The sequence below is a fragment of the Bombina bombina genome, chromosome 6 (assembly GCF_027579735.1).
Source record: "Bombina bombina isolate aBomBom1 chromosome 6, aBomBom1.pri, whole genome shotgun sequence".
NCBI classification, from domain to species: Eukaryota; Metazoa; Chordata; class Amphibia; order Anura; family Bombinatoridae; genus Bombina; species Bombina bombina.
The window spans coordinates 840505009-840521260 of NC_069504.1; the positions used below are offsets into that span (position 1 = coordinate 840505009).

The window sequence follows — 16252 nt, forward strand, 5'->3', positions numbered from 1 at the left end:
ATAGGAAAATCAGGCAGGCAGTCTATCATATATTCTAGTACCTGAACATAAGTATATTAACAAATTACCCAGTTATAAATATACAATCCTTACATAGATTTTTAGGTCTTAATGAGCACCCCTAGCTTATTGCAGCAATTATATACATATATGTTAAACAGTATGTCAATGTAGTTTGCTCAAAGCGGATATTTATACCATGTGAACGGTCATTATTATGTGAGCAGGGTATACTAACGCATATTCAACAGTGTCAAATAACGCCTTAATAGGTAATATATGCAGTTAGGTCTATCTTGTAATATCAAGCATGCGCTTATATCTAATAGGGGATGGAATAATATATAGAGGAGTTATATACTGCTATCATTACATAATTAATAACAATCTCAAACAGAGTGTCAATACAATCGCACGGGGGAAATCTGTATGTCACCATGTTTATACAGTACGATTATAATCCCCGCCATACAGTTACTTACTGAAAAATACAGGGAATCGGCAATTAATTGAGATCAATACATTACCCGGTCATGCTGCCTAAGCATGGGCACTATACCCAGGCAACACGCCGGCGACAATGAATAGTTAATAAGCAGCAAAAATATTTTAATATACTAACAATGGCTAAAGTTGTTTAGCTTGGGGTTGAGTAGCTGACCGCAAGCAAAATATATTCACATATTCATATTATCCATGACCTAGATATAAAACCTGACATAGCAAAATAATGGCAATAGGAACCAATGCAAAACTAAATAGAAAGTTTAAAGTCCAAAACAAAACCTATATCAACATCCTCTTTTCGTGGCCAGCAGAGTTAGTAAAGTGACCCTATTCCAAGCTTGTGAGCTGAAAGACTAATGCTGCTCTTTATCCCCAGTTTATGAGCAGAGAAACTGGCTTCATTCTTCTTCTTAGCGGGCTGCCAGAGGGGCCGCGGATCAAAAGCAATAGATGCGGTAGGGCTTTTCATGTTCACCTTCCCCCGCACCTGGGAGAGTCTCCGTGACTCTAGCTTAGTATTCTGTATGAGTGCCAATTTAGCGTTAGGGCTTTTCATTTCCATATTCTCTCCACACAAAAAGATAGCGATCCGGTCTCCAAACTGCCGCTCCTGTCAGCCAAGCTGCGCCTCTGCTGAGCCAAATTAACTGCAACTTGGTCCAGGGGGTCGGCCGCATCCCACATGAACCATGTCTGCCCCACATGATGTGGTCAAAATACTCATTTGCCTAATAATTCTGCACTCCCTGTAGTTAATTTAAAGTTACATTTTGTGTTGAGTTTTTTTAGTAATTTTTTTTTCTGTGACAGATAAAAATAAATCACGTCACAGAGAACATATAGTGGTGAGGAGGCTTATGCCATCCATGCGTCAGAGTCAGACGCCTCTATGACTGACGCAAACCCCAATTTTAACCCTGCCATATGCTTAGATACATCATTAGATACAGTCTCAACTGATAGTGATGTATCTGTGGCTGCTACCCCCCTGCTAGCCCACATTGTCACCCAAACTAATTTATATGCCCACCAGTTCCGTGCTGCAAAGCCTGACACTTTTTTGGCAAAGCAGCAATAGGCCCCCATCGATGTGCCAGAATTTAAAAAATTCTAAGCATTGACTATGCTGATGGGCATCACAAAGAAACCCTCCATCCGCTCCTACTGGAGCAGTAGCCCCATTTGCTCTATCCCCATTTTCTCCTAGGGTATGTCGATGAAGTATGAAATAATTCTACATTTCATGCACTTCAGCGACAACGGCCTTTGCCCCCCGTAGGAAGCATCCCCAGTTTGACAGGCTGTATATAATCCGCCCCCTTATTACCCACTTTACTGCCAGGTTTGCAGAGGCTTATACACCTGGAAGAAATATATGCGTGGATGAATCCCTGATGAAGTATAAGGGAAAACTGGGATTCAAGCAGTCTATTCCTTCCAAGTGTTTCAGGTATGGAGTAAAGGTGTATAAGCTCTGTGAAAGCGAGACTGGGTATACTCAGTCCTTTCGGCTGTACGAGGGAAATTATATCCACCTTGACCCTCCAGGATGCCCAAAACATATGGGAACCACTGGCAAGATTGTCTGGGACCTGATATTACCCCTGATGAACAAAGGGTACCACTTGTATTTAGATAATTTCTATACAAGTGTCCTTTTGTTTAAGCTACTGTATTGTTTTGATACAGTAGCTTGCGGTATAATTAGAAAGAACCGCACAGATTTCCCAAGACAACCTGCACGCACCCAGTTACGAAGGGGGGAGACCTCAGCTCTGCACCAAGAGGAGCTGTTGGCAGTTAAGTACAGAGACAAGAAGGATGTATACCTTCTTACCACCATCCTCACAGAGAGGACTGTGGAGGTCTCTGTACATGGCAGAGCTGAGAGCACAATGAAACAAGTGTGCATCAAGGCTAATAACCGGCATATGGGTGGGGATGATCTAGCAGATCAGCTGCTGCAGCCCTACCTAATTATGAGGAAGACAAAGGCCTGGAACAAAAAGGTTGCAATTTACTTAATGCAGATTGCAACCCACAACGCTTTTTTGTTGTTCAAAAAAGCAAACCCCGAAATGAAACTGACTTTTTCACAGTTTCAGCTCCAGATTATTTTGGGGATTTTGTACCATGATGCACCTGCTCCCTGGGCGGTGATGGGAGAGAGCAGATTTGGGGCTACCCATTTTATTTTCAAAATCCCCCCTACTGCGGCAAAGCAGAATTCTCAGAAAAAAAAAATCAGAGTCTGTACCAAGAGGGGGCAGAGAAAGGACACCATATTTTACCGTCCCGATTGCCCTGGAAAGCCTGGACTCTGCATTGGGGACAGCTTCAAGTGGTATCACACACTGGCAAACTTTTAATTATTTTTTTAAATTTGCCGTTGTGTTGTTGTTTTGTTTTTTTGGTGTGGGGGGGGGGGTTGGTTACGTTTACTGAGGTTTTTTTTTTTTACTTTTACTGTGTCAGATTTTAAAATTTCACTGTTCGATTTTTTATAAGTTCTAAAATTGGTGCTGTATTTTACCAAAACCCCTGTCAAACCTATGCATGGGGGGCATGGATGTACTCAGGGGGTCTTGGAGAAAAGAACCTGGTGTGTTTTCTTGCAATAACTTACAACAGGCTCTCCTAAATCATAGTCAAAAAGCAATGTGTGTGTAAAAATGAAAATTGAAAAATTACCACCATACACTTTCTCCAATTTGTTTTGCTAAAATGATTGCATCAAAGCACTCCATCCATATACAATACCTTGGGGTGTCAACGTTTCAAATATATACACTTTCATGGCAATAAATGCAACTGGGGTATGCAATAGGCCCTAAACTAAAGATAGGCCTATCAGAAAAAATACTCTCACTTTCAAATCAAAATGCAAGTCATACAATTGTAACTGAACCTTCCCAAAATCCTGGCAAACCTATGCATGGGGGGCATAGGTGTACTCAGGGGGTCTTGCAGAAAACAACCTGGAGTGTTTTCTTGCAAAAAATTACAACAGGCTCTCCTAAATCATAGTAAAAAAGCAATGTGTGTGTAAAAATTAAAATTGAAAAATTACCACCATACACTTTCTCCAATTTTTTTTCTTCCTAAAACGGTTGCATCAAAGCACTCCATATACAATACCTTGGGGTGTCAACGTTTCAAATATATACACTTTCATGGTAATAAATAAAAGTGGGGTATGCGATAGGCCCCAAACTAAAGATAGGACTATCAGAAGAAATACTCTTACTTTCAACTCAAATTACAAGTCATACAATTCTAACTGAACCTTCCCAAAATCCTGTCAAACCTATGCATGGAGGGCATGGGTGTACTCAGGTCTTGCAGAAAACAACTTGGAGTATTTTCTTGCAATAACTTACAACAAGCTCTCCTAAATCACAGTCAAAAATCAATGGGTGTGTAAAAATAAAACATTACTACCACATACTTTCTCCATTTTTTTTGGCTAAAACAGCTGCATCAAAAGCATCAAAACACTTCATATATATTACATTGGGATGTCAACTTTTCAAATATATGCACGTTCATGGCAAGCAAATAAATTGGGGTATGTAAAAAGCCCCCCCAAAAGAAGATAAGCAAAGAAGATAGCCCCCAAAAAGAAGGTAGGCAAAGAAGCTATGTTAAATGTGAAAAACAAATCACAAACACGTCAGAAGTTAGGCATTGTACCCCCCAAAGAAGCCAACAAACCAATGCATAGGTGCTATCACTGTACTCAGGAGATGTTGCTGAACACATATTCTGTTCTTTGGCAGTAACACATAACAGGAGCTAAGAAGCCATGCCTAAAGTACAATGTGTGTGAAAAATAACACAAAAAATAACTACCCAAAAGTTTGACAGAGACTGGTGGTTGAATTAGTGCATGGAAAGTGTTAAAATACCAGCTTTTCAAATAGCCTAGGGTGTCTAATTTTCAAAAATATATGGTTTGATGGGGGTAAATTACATTGGCCGGCTTCAGAAATGTCCCAAATAGGACATGGGTGCATGATGACCGATGTGAAAATTCCACGTTGGAAAACTGGAATGCGCCCCCTAAAAATAAGGCCTTTTAGCCTTAGTGTTACAATGTAACTATTGCTAATTTTTTGGGGGGAAATGGTTTGGAAATAGCAAAGTGCTACTTGTACTTATTGCCCTATAACTTGCAAAAAAAGCAAAGGACATGAAAACATTGGGTATTTCTAAACTCAGGTCAAAATTTAGAAACTATTTAGCATGGGAGTTCTTTGGTGGTTGTAGACGTATAACAGATTTTAGGGGTCAAAGTTAGAAAACGTGTGTTTTTTCCATTTTTTCCTCATATTTTATCATTTTTTTATAGAAAATTATAAGGTATGATGAAAATAATGGTATCTTTAGAAAGTCCATTTAATGGCGAGAAAATGGTATATAATATGTGTGGGTACAGTAAATGAGTAAGAGGAAAATTACAGCTAAACAGAAACACTGCAGAAATGTAAAAATAGCCCTGGTCCTTAACGGTAAGAAAAATTAAAAGTGCTGTGGTCACTAAGGGGTTAATATAACCGTGTTGGTTATGCAAAACTGGGGATGGGTAATAACATAATTTATGCTTACCTGATAAATTTATTTCTCTTGTAGTGTGTTCAGTCCACGGGTCATCCATTACTTATGGGATATATTCTCCTTCCCAACAGGAAGTTGCAAGAGGATCACCCAAGCAGATCTGCTATATAGCTCCTCCCCTCACATGTCATATCCAGTCATTCGACCGAAACAAGACGAGAAAGGAGAAACCATAGAGTGCAGTGGTGACTGGAGTTATGATTTAAAATTAAGAACCTGCCTCAAAAAAGACAGGGCGGGCTGTGGACTGAACACACTACAAGAGAAATAAATTTATCAGGTAAGCATAAATTATGTTTTCTCTTGTTAAGTGTGTTCAGTCCACGGGTCATCCAGTACTTATGGGATACCAATACCAAAGCTAAAGTACACGGATGATGGGAGGGACAAGGCAGGAACATTAAACAGAAGGAACCACTGCCTGAAGAACCTTTCTCCCAAAAACAGCCTCCAAAAGAAGCAAAAGTGTCAAATTTGTAAAATTTGGAAAAAGTATGAAGTGAAGACCAAGTTGCAGCCTTGCAAATCTGTTCAACAGAGGCCTCATTCTTAAAGGCCCAAGTGGAAGCCACAGCTCTAGTGGAATGAGCTGTAATTCGTTCAGGAGGCTGCTGTCCAGCAGTCTCATAGGCTAAACGTATTATGCTACGAAGCCAAAAAGAGAGAGAGGTAGCCGAAGCCTTTTGACCTCCCCTCTGTCCAGAGTAAACGACAAACAGAGAAGAAGTTTGCCGAAAATCCTTAGTTGCCTGTAAGTAGAACTTCAGAGCACGGACTACGTCTAGATTATGCAAAAGACGTTCCTTCTTTGAAGAAGGATTAGGACATAATGATGGAACAACAATCTCTTGATTGATATTCCTGTTAGAAACAACCTTAGGTAAAAACCCAGGTTTAGTACGCAGGACTACCTTGTCTGAATGAAAGATCAGATAAAGGGAATCACAATGTAAGGCAGATAACTCAGAGACTCTTCGAGCCGAGGAAATAGCCATCAAAAACAGAACTTTCCAAGATAAAAGTTTAATATCAATGGAATGAAGGGGTTCAAACGGAACACCCTGCAGAACTTTAAGAACCAAGTTTAAGCAAGGAGGAGCAACAGTTTTAAATACAGGTTTAATTCTAGCCAAAGCCTGACAAAAAGCCTGGACATCTGGATTGTCAGCCAGACGCTTGTGTAAAAGAATAGACAGAGCAGAAATCTGTCCCTTTAGTGAACTAGCGGATAAGCCCTTTTCTAAACCCTCTTGTAGAAAAGACAGTATCCTAGGGATCCTAACCTTACTCCATGAGTAACTCTTGGATTCACACCAATATAAGTATTTACGCCATATCTTATGGTAAATCTTTCTGGTAACAGGTTTCCGAGCCTGTATCAATGTATCAATAACCGAATCCGAAAACCCACGCTTTGATAGAATCAAGCGTTCAATCTCCAAGCAGTCAGCCTCAGAGAAATTAGGTTTGGATGGTTGAAAGGACCCTGAATTAGAAGGTCCTGCCTCAGAGGTAGAGACCATGGTGGACATGACGACATGTCCACTAGGTCTGCATACCAGGTCCTGTGTGGCCACGCAGGCGCTATCAGAATCACTGATGCTCTCTCCTGTTTGATCCTGGCAATCAGTCGAGGTAGCAACGGAAAAGGTGGAAACACATAAGCTATGTTGAGAACCCAAGGGGCTGCCAGTGCATCCACCAGCACCGCTCCTGGGTCCCTGGACCTGGATCCGTAACGAGGAAGCTTGGCGTTCTGGCGAGATGCCATAAGATCCAGATCCGGTTTGCCCCAACGACGAATCAGTTGAGCAAATACCTCCGGGTGAAGTTCCCACTCCCCCGGATGAAAAGTCTGGCGGCTTAGAAAATCCGCTTCCCAGTTCTCCACACCTGGGATGTAGATCGCTGACAGGTGGCAAGAGTGTGACTCTGCCCAGCGAATTATCTTCGAGACTTCCAACATCGCTAGGGAACTCCTGGTTCCCCCTTGATGATTGATGTAAGCCACAGTCGTGATGTTGTCCGACTGAAACCTGATGAACCTCAATGTTGCTAACTGAGGCCAAGCCAGAAGAGCATTGAATATTGCTCTTAATTCTAGAATGTTGATTGGTAGGAGTTTCTCCTCCTGAGTCCACAGTCCCTGAGCCTTCAGGGAATTCCAGACTGCTCCCCAGCCTAGAAGGCTGGCATCTGTTGTTACAATCGTCCAATCTGGTCTGCGAAATGTCATTCCTTCGGACAGATGAACTCGCGAAAACCACCAGAGAAGAGAATCTCTTGTCTCCTGGTCCAGATTCAGCAAAGGGGACAGATCTGAGTAATCCCCGTTCCACTGACTTAGCATGCATAGTTGCAGCGGTCTGAGATGCAGGCGCGCAAATGGCACTATGTCCATTGCCGCGACCATCAAGCCGATTACTTCCATACACTGAGCTACTGATGGGCTTGGAATGGAGTGAAGGACACGGCAAGCATTGAGAATCCTTGATAACCTGGACTCCGTCAGGTAAATTTTCATCTCTACAGAATCTATAAGAGTCCCTAGAAAAGGAACCCTTGTGAGTGGTAACAGAGAACTCTTTTCCACGTTCACTTTCCACCCATGCGACCTCAGAAATGCTAGAACTATCTCTGTATGAGACTTTGCATTTTGAAAACTTGACGCTTGTATCAGAATGTCGTCTAGGTACGGAGCCACCGCTATGCCTCGTGGTCTTAGTACCGCCAGAAGTGAGCCCAGAACCTTCGTAAAAATTCTCTGGGCCGTAGCTAACCCGAAGGGAAGAGCTACAAACTGGTAATGTTTGTCTAGAAAAGCAAACCTTAGGTACCGATAATGATCTTTGTGAATCGGTATGTGAAGGTAGGCATCCTTTAAGTCCACTGTGGTCATATATTGACCCTCTTGGATCATGGGTAGGATGGTCCGAATGGTTTCCATCTTGAACGATGGAACCCTTAGGAATTTGTTTAAGATTTTTAAGTCTAAGATTGGTCTGAAGGTTCCCTCTTTTTTGGGAACCACAAATAGATTTGAGTAAAACCCTTGTCCTTGTTCCGTTCGCGGAACTGGGTGGATCACTCCCATGACTAAGAGGTCTTGTACACATTGTAGAAATGCCTCTTTCTTTAACAGGTTTGTTGATAACCTTGACAGATGAAACCTCCCTTGTGGAGGAGAAGTTTTGAAATCCAGAAGGTATCCCTGAGATATAATCTCCAACGTCCAGGGATCCTGTACATCTCTTGCCCAAGCCTGGGCGAAGAGAGAAAGTCTGCCCCCCACTAGATCCGTCTCCGGATAGGGGGCCCTGTCTTCATGCTGTCTTAGGGGCGGAAGTAGGCTTTCTGGCCTGCTTGCCCTTGTTCCATGACTGGTTGCCTTTCCAACCCCGTCTGTAACGAGCAGTAGTTCCTTCCTGTTTTGGAGCGGAGGAAGTTGATGCTGCTCCTGCCTTGAAGTTACGAAAGGCACGAAAATTAGACTGTTTGGCCTTTGGTTTGGCCCTGTCCTGAGGAAGGGTGTGGCCCTTACCTCCCGTAATGTCAGCAATAATTTCCTTCAAGCCGGGCCCGAATAAGGTCTGCCCTTTGAAGGGAATGTTAAGTAGTTTAGACTTAGAAGTTAAATCTGCTGACCAGGATTTAAGCCATAGCACCCTGCGCGCCTGTATGGCGAATCCGGAATTTTTAGCCGTAAGTTTGGTTAAATGCACTACGGCATCTGAAACATACGCATTAGCCAATTTAAGTGTTCTAACTTTGCTCAAAGTCTCGTCCAATGGTGCTGTGCGAATCGCCTCTTCCAGAGACTCAAACCAGAATGCCGCTGCAGCCGTGACAGGCGCAATGCATGCAAGAGGCTGCAATATAAAACCTTGTTGAACAAACATTTTCTTAAGGTAACAATCTAATTTTTTATCCATTGGATCTGAGAAAGCACAGCTATCCTCCACTGGGATAGTGGTACGCTTGGCTAAAGTAGAAACTGCTCCCTCCACCTTAGGGACCGTCTGCCATAAGTCTTGTGTGGTGGCGTCTATAGGAAACATTTTTCTAAATATCGGAGGAGGGGAAAATGGCACACCGGGTCTATCCCACTCCTTACTAATAATTTCTGTAAGTCTTTTTGGTATAGGAAAAACGTCAGTACACACCGGTACCGCATAGTATCTATCCAACCTACATAATTTCTCTGGTATTGCCACCGTGTCGCAATCATTCAGAGCCGCTAACACCTCCCCTAGTAACACGCGGAGGTTCTCAAGCTTAAATTTAAAATTTGAAATTTCTGAATCCGGTCTCCCCGAATCAGAACCGTCACCGGCAGAATGAAGCTCACCGTCCTCATGTTCTGCAAATTGTGACGCAGTATCAGACATGGCTCTCGTGTCATCAGCGCGCTCTGTCCTTAACCCAGAGCTGTCGCGCTTGCCTCTTAACTCGGGCATATTGTATAATACTTCTTTCATAACATTAGCCATATCATGTAAAGTGATTTGTAAGGGCCTTGATGTACTCGGCGTCTCAATCTTACGCATCTCCCGAGCGGGAGACGCAGGTACTGACACGTGAGGAGAGTTAGACGGCATAACTTCCCCCTCGTTTGGTGATAAATTTTTAACCGGTACAGATTGATTTTTATTCAAAGTAATATCAATACAATTGGTACACATATTTCTATTGGGCTCCACATCGGCTTTTGAACATAATGAACAAGCAGATTCCTCTGTATCAGACATGTTTAAACAGACTTAGCAATGAAGCTAGCAAGCTTGGAAATCACTTTCAATAAGTTTACAAGCAATATAAAAAACGCTGCAGCGCTTTTAAAAACACAGTTGAATAATAAAGAAAAACTAATTCAGTTACAGTCAACAATTCTTAACGAGAAATGTATTAATTAGCAGAGGATTGCACCCATTAGCAAAAGGATGATTAACCCCTTAATACCCAAAAACGGATATCAAATTAAGATTAAACGCTTTTATCACAGTCAAACCACTGTCACAGATCTGCTGTGACTGATTACCTCCCTCAAAAACGAATTTTGAAGACCCCTGAGCTCTCTAGAGACGTCCTGGATCAAGGAGGAAGAAAACAGGAAGACTGTGCTAGAATTTTAACTGCGCAACAAGGCGCTAAAACAAGGTCCCTCCCACTCATATTACAACAGTAGGAGACCTGATATAATGGTTTCTATGCAGAAAATACGTTAGCCATGTGGAAAAAATCATGCCCAAAAAGATTTATCACCAAAGTACCTCACAAAACGAATAACATGCCAGTAAACGTTTTTTTTTTTTTTTTTTTTAAAATAACATCTTGAATGTCATGCAAAGTTATCACTAAGCCTGCTACCAGTCGCTTCCACTGCAGATAAGGCTTAAACATAATTTCAGTATTAACAGCAATTTCTCAGTCAAATTCTAGTCCCTAGAAAATAACTCAACTGCGCATACATTTATCAGCCTGATACCAGTCACTACTACTGCATTTAAGGCTGTACTTACATCATATGGGTAACAGCAGTATTTTCTTAGTCAATTCCATTCCCAGAAAATAATGTACTGCACATACCTCATTTGCGGGAGACCCCGCATGCTATTCCCCTCTTTCTGAAGTTACCCTACTCCTCAGAATGTCGAGAACAGCCAGCGGATCTTAGTTACGTCTGCTAAGATCATAGAAAAACGCAGGCAGATTCTTCTCCAAATACTGCCTGAGATATAAAAAAACGGCACACTCCGGTGTCATTTTAAAATAACAAACTTTTGATTGAAGAATAATTAAGTAAACTCCAGCTCCTCTCGCGACCTCCTTCTTTGTTGAGGGTTGAAAGAGAATGACTGGATATTACATGTGAGGGGAGGAGCTATATAGCAGATCTGCTTGGGTGATCCTCTTGCAACTTCCTGTTGGGAAGGAGAATATATCCCATAAGTAATGGATGACCCGTGGACTGAACACACTTAACAAGAGAAAAGGGGATTATCTATCTTTTTAAACAAGAATTCTGGTGTAGAGTGTCCCTTTAAAGAGACATTGTACTGTAAAAACTTTTCTGCAGCAGCTTCTAGTACAATAAAATTTTCACAGCTGAGTCCATTGTCCCTTTAAATCAGATAGCTCACAAAAGTTTATCTACATGTTAAGTAGTTTTTAATGAGAAATCTTTTACTAATATGGGATTAACAAAAACTATCACCTAGTACATCCAAGACTGGTAAAGCAGACTGTCCTGGATGGGTTAATGATACTCAGTACAGAATGATGATTTTTATCCCCTAAATCTGCCTTCATCAACCTGTCTTTCAAGTTGTGACTCATTTTATATACTGTTATAGGACAATTCCGATATTCCTCATTGTAAAGGGATTGGAGTGTATATATATATATATATATCTCATACGTCACATGCCCTTCTCCCCAAGTATAGTTACTATTCACTTTAGGCACATTCCAACTTTTGTCAGTCTAACAATACTCACTATTTGAAGCTCTTACTGCAGCACCAGGGAGTTTTGAAATTTTACACCAGGCCTCGTCCGCTTAATCTCAACATCTGCTCAGTATTATGTGCTATTTGCACTCTTTATATACTATTTACTTATTCTGATATCAAGTTCCTGGGCAAATTACCCCCAAGATCTTCATAATTACTCAGTGGAGTGTTGGCCCTATATCCTCTAATGCTGGCTATTTGCAGGTTCGAAACCACATTTGTTAGACTTTTAATATGTTGTGCTATGTTATTTGTTAATATAGATCTATCGCTATAAAGTTTGGTAGTTCAGTGCTGGAGCTCAGTACATATGTATTCTAAATATAGGTTGCACCTTTAGTATGTTAATTACAATCTGCAATTCATAATTTAAGTACTTGATACCGGTCCATGAGTGACCACTTACTATCAAGAGGACAATTTGCATTATTTAACCTTCAAGTATTTCTCTCTAGCTAATGTCATTCATTTTGGTGCCATTTATATTGATGGAGTGTGTCATAGGTCCTAGTGTTCTCTGTACTGTATAAAACCTCTAGCATATTTTAAATGTAACCTAAAAATCCAGATATTTGTATTCATGATGTATGTTTGATATTTGCCTCAATAAAAATATATATATATATATTTTTTTTAAAGTATATTTCATCCTTTTTCTATTTTTCTAACTGGTTGCCATGATAATGAGCTCATATGGTGAGAATTTAAAGGACCAGTAAACACAGTAGATTTGCATAACCAATAAATGCACAATAAAAAGACAATGCGATAGCACTTAGTCTGAACTTGAAATGAGTAGAAGATTTTTTTCTAATTTCAAAGGTATGTCTATTTCCACTCTCCCTGTATCATGTGATAGCCATCAGCCAATCACAAATGCATATACATATATATATATATATATATATATATATATATATGTATATATATATATATATATATATATATATAGTGAATTCTTGCACATGCTCAGTAGGAGCTAGTGGCTCAAAAAGTGTAAATATATAAAGATTGTACATTTTGTTAATGGAGGTAAATTGGAAAGTTGTTTAAAATTGCATTGTATTTCTGAATCATGGAAGTTTAATTTGGACTTGAGCGTCCCTTTAAACTACATTTTCTGTTTCTTTCTTAACCCTTTTGCTGCCAAGCCTTTTGTCACCTGAGTGCTGAGTCAATTTTGAGCTTTCTTTGCTACTTACATCTAAACCCCTATTGTAGTCAAATTTCAGTGGGTGACCCACACAAATTATATATTGTTTTTTTCATTAGGCCCAGCAGGTTTACAATATGCCATTATTATATTTATAATTCATAGAAAGTGAGAAAGCTGTGGCCAAAACTCTAAATAAAATGTATAATTTTGGGGTAGATTTTAGTAAATAAAATGACCACTGCTGTTTCTGTAATCACCTTACTAAATTGTCATCAAGAGTAGCCACATGTGAAATAAGGGCCCATACAAGCTTTTGCGGGTTATAATGTAGATTAGAGAGGCCCCATTGTGCAGTACAGAAATAAAAGCAGTTTTTTTCTTGCAAGGTGTTCACTGTTACTACAGTGATCACCTTACTATAAAAACAAACATCATATCTTTTTTTAAGAGACGGACTTGTCTACCGGGAAATACATTTTATTAGGAGTCTGTAGGCATAAAAAAAAAGAATAATTCTGCATATAGAGTAGTATTGTAAACCAGATCACTGTATGTTGTGTTTACTTTATTTTTAAGTGATCTGTTTGCACAAGAGCAGGCTTTTCTCTCTCAAATGAGGGGTTATGGAGCTTTGTAGCTGCTATGGGAGCTGAGATTGAGGGGTTAGAAAAACCTCCCCCATCCAGCTCCCTAGCAGCTACCGGTGAATCCTGCCTTAGGCCCTTTGTGACATCACCACGTGCGTACATGGTGAGGTCGGGCAGCACTTTCATGAAGCCTAGGAGTGACGCCCACTTGGCCACCAACTATCCTCGGCCTTTAGTGAGGGGGGTAACCGAAAAACAGCGTTTGTTCAGTGAGCTCCCTGCATGACGAGAAGGGCTCGTCATGCACCTACAGGTAGCGATGTGCATGGCGAGAACGCATTAGCATGCGAATCGAAGAAGTTAAATACATAAAATACTGCAAACAGAAATCATTTTGTATATTTTTTCATTTGATAACTAATGGTACACGTATTTGCTGAAAACAATAACATGGGAATATGCTTATATCACCTTGTTTACACTATACAGTGTTCTCCACAGAAAATGTTGCCAGCCAGGGGGCCTTATGAAAAAGCTGGGTGGGGGCAGTGTAATACTTTGTAAGACTATAAAAAAATTGCTATCCAATGCACAAATTAACTGCATAATTTAATATAAATGTATTTATTAATAATAATAATAATAATCTATGTAATAAGCTTTGTAAAAAAAATAATATTAGCTTTATATTGGCTTAAATTGTAGCTGGGTGGTCAGTTTAATCAACTGGGTGGTGCACCCATTCAAAAGGTCATAGGGAAACAATGACAATTGTATTTGGAAGTGACTGTTTGAGCAAGGTAACTAACTCTGCCTACCAGTGCAAATAAACACTCACTGTGAAACTCCCCCCCAGACCTCACAGCCCAAGTTAAAGGGACAGCTTACTCAAAAAAAAATCTCCCCTTTAATTTGTTCCCAATTATCCACTTTACCTGCTGGAGTGTATTAAATTGTTTACAAGTATTTCCATTACCTTTATATTGGCATTTGAAATAGTTTATTTAGCCTGTGGTATCCCCACCCATCTTGAAAGTTTTTGGCTTTAAGGCCAAGCTGTGTTAACACAGCCAGTAGAAGAAATTACACTTCCAGTGGGTTATAGAAGAGATAAGGTAATAAAATTTTAATTTTCCATTGTTCTCTACAAGTATTGGTGATTGGTTTATGGACAGATATAAGATAAAGAAGCAGGTATATGTACACAATGTGATAAAGTAATGAGATCTGATTATACCTACCAGCTCAACCCATTTGATTAGGTTGTGGCTTCAAAACACAAAATCAGCTCATTCATATACACAAATAAGCCTTAAAAAAGCAAATCTCATACATTGTATACTCATACAAGACACAGTAATGAACTACATTAACAGACTGGACAATATGCACATTCTGTGTCCTGGGCATCACTCCCAGACTAACCTAGGTGGGATTAACATTACTTGAGCAAGCTAGGTGCACATCACTTGGCATAGGGTGCTAACCATGGATGCAAAATTGACCACAAATAAACAAAAAGAAGGCGGCTGCAAAAGAAAATAGCTTGAACTCCCCTACATATGAAAACCCACCAATGCTAAAAATATACAATTGATGTGTTATTTTCACCATGGTTAAATCTGGGAGAGCTATGTATGTCAGGGAGCTTGTGGGCAGTCCTTAATTAGAGACTGCATTAGTTTTGGCTCCTCATCTGTTTCTCTCACTGTCAAATCTTTTTCAATATATTTTATTATGGTAATGATTTTGGAGGTGTCTATATATTTTTTTCTTTGTTTTTCCTCTCATCGATTGAGCTTCTCTATCTGCTCAATGTCTTGTAAAGACACTCCTTTCTCTCTTAACCTTTTTATCTGATTTATTCATGATGATCATTAACCTCTTTTCTAACCCTTTTCTCTCTGTACCATTCACTCTAACGCTTTCCCTCTCTCTCCCTCTATTACCCTTCATGTATCTCCCTCTATTACTTTCTCCTCATCACTCTCCTCTATGTTCTCTCTTTTTGTTCCCTCACAATAAAATATTATCCTCTATCAAGTTTAAATTAAACTTCATCGGTATGTCAAACTCCTTACACTCCCAACATTCTCATGTCCCTAAAAAAAGACAGGGTTTCATTTATTGGGTGTATGTCAGCAGTGCCTTAATTTTAAAAAAAGGTGTCTCTGTGCACTGAAAACACAGTTGCCTGCAATTTGCATCTCAAGGTTGCCAGGTGCCGTGGAAAAAGGAAAGTGACAATGGGCCTGATGATCTAAAGCTCTCCACTCAGGCAAGATGATCGAAGAAGTCTTGTACATATGATGTGGTCCCTTAAATAATTTTAGAAACACAAAATTTACCTAGAAAGCTGTTCACCACACTATAAAGGGTTCTGAATGTAAAGGAGAGGGGCACATACATTACAATATAAGGTATTTTTAAAAAGCCCAAAGATTTTGTGTATTTTCTCTCCATGCCAATGAGTTTTTGATTATCAGGCACAATGTGTGATGGCTATGAACAATGTTACATATGCAAAGAGGACTCCATGGTCATGAGAAACACGCTTTATGCACCAGTTTCATTTCAATTCCTTGCCTTGCATTGTGGGATCCGCCCCAAGAGCTTATAGTATGAAATGCCCCCTAAAAAACAAATTTCTTTAGAAATGTCTGCCACTTATATTAACATTCCATTGTCTCTCACCTTTTGTCTCAACAGTTTTCCACTAAATACTTTAACATGCAAGCGTAGGAGCCAATTTCCACCTTGAACTGCACAGTCTGAAACTGATAATTATGCAGATAAACACAGCAAGTTTTTATTTATTTGTTGGTTTGTTTTAAAGGAAAGTTTGTTGAGATGCTAGCATGGTTAGAATACTGA

General features: G+C 40.0%; 1 protein-coding gene across 2 annotated transcripts in view; it reads right to left on the minus strand.

The window, feature by feature from the left end:
• Positions 1–16252, minus strand: part of LOC128663748 (calcium-binding mitochondrial carrier protein SCaMC-3) — a 173028-nt gene that overhangs the window by 131947 nt on the left and 24829 nt on the right. The gene's annotated exons all lie outside the window — the stretch shown is intronic.